General features: G+C 41.8%; 1 pseudogene; it reads right to left on the bottom strand.

Annotated features, from left to right (window-relative positions):
* Positions 1 to 376: 376 nt before the first annotated feature.
* Positions 377 to 874, bottom strand: LOC102867163 (annotated as a pseudogene).
* Between the last annotated feature and the right edge of the window lie 627 nt (positions 875 to 1,501).

Below are 1,501 nucleotides of genomic sequence, written 5' to 3'. Positions count from 1 at the left end.
TTTGTGCAATAATTTATATCTGTGAAAGAAGGGATGCTTATTGAAAGGCATTCCTTAATAAAAAAATTATGTACAGAATCAAATGATGTTTTTTGGTATTTGTAAATGATGTAAATCTATACATATGATTAACTGAAAATGCTTGCAATAGCTTCTCCTAAAGCAGATTACATACAACAATCAACAGAAAAACAGTACATTTCTATGTGATCCCAAAATATGCCCTATCTTTGATCCTAAGAGAATTGTGTATTTTTAGAAATTGAAACAGAAGTGTGAAACACTAAGTGCAAACTATTTTAAGATTTGGGAGAGAAAAAAAGTGTAATTGGTAAGAGATGAGACAGAAGCATATTTTCAACTCTTGGCCTAAATTTTAATTCTTTCCAGTAGAACCAAAACCTCCTGAACCCCTTTCAGTGTCATCCAAAACTTGAACTTCCTCTATTTCTGGATAAAAAATCCGTTCACAAATAAGCTGTGCAATCCGATCAACCTTTTTTACTCCAAATTTTTCTTTGCCAAAATTAAACAGTACAACACCAACATTTCCTCTGTAATCTTCATCTATCACACCAGCTCCTACATCTATGAAATGTTTTTCAGCCAAGCCAGAACGTGGAGCTACTCTTTCATAACACCCCTAAGGAAGGGCTATCTGAATGTCTGTTTTCACAAGGGCTTTCTCCATGGGTGGAACGGTATAATCATAAGCACTGTACAAGTCGTAGCCTGCGGCCCGCGCAGACCCCCGCGTCAGGGCCGTGGCGTGCTCCGAGAGCCGGGCGAAGCGGAACCGCACGCCGCCCTCCTCCGCAGGCTGGGCCCGCTTGCTGGGCGAGATGACGGCGAGGGTGTCTTCGGAGCAGGGCATAGTGGTGCAGCGAGAACGCTGGCAGACGAACGCAGAGGATGGGGTGAGAGAGAAAGACAGAGGACTCAAGATGTAGGGTGCTACTCAAGGCTTCTGGCTCAACATTTCTTAAGCTGAAGGAATTGAAGAACAAATTCAAGCTTCAAGTTTCAATACTGAAATATGCTTTGGGCATAATATTAAATGGTCCAGGAAGCATTAAAGGAAGACGAGAGAGGGGAACAAAAGATGGAAGTATACAGTCACTGTGCCTAAAGGAATTGGCTGACACAGAAGAATTTCATGAAGCAAAGTATGAGCAAGAAGAGCTTGTGATGATGATAGCAGAGATTCAAGCTGCTCCAAAAGAACTGGCCAAAACAAGGTCCCAGGAATTGACAGCCTATCAATCGACATATTTCAGCAAAAAGATGATGCCCTGACTGCACTCGCCAAATGTGCCAAGAAATCTGGAGGACAACTACCTGGCCATCTTACTGTAAGAGATCCATATTTATTCCCATTCCAAAAAAAGTGACCCAGTAGAGTGAGGAAATCATTGAAACTAGGCTACTCCTTGAAGACAAGAATTCTGAAGTTTCATCTAACATACTTTTGGACATGTTACAAGGAGGGGCCAGTCCTTCA

The sequence above is a fragment of the Elephantulus edwardii genome, unplaced genomic scaffold, assembly GCF_000299155.1.
Source record: "Elephantulus edwardii isolate Elephantulus edwardi_28Jun2011 unplaced genomic scaffold, EleEdw1.0 scaffold02236, whole genome shotgun sequence".
NCBI lineage: Eukaryota > Metazoa > Chordata > Mammalia > Macroscelidea > Macroscelididae > Elephantulus > Elephantulus edwardii.
This window is presented reverse-complemented; position numbering and strand designations above follow the sequence as displayed.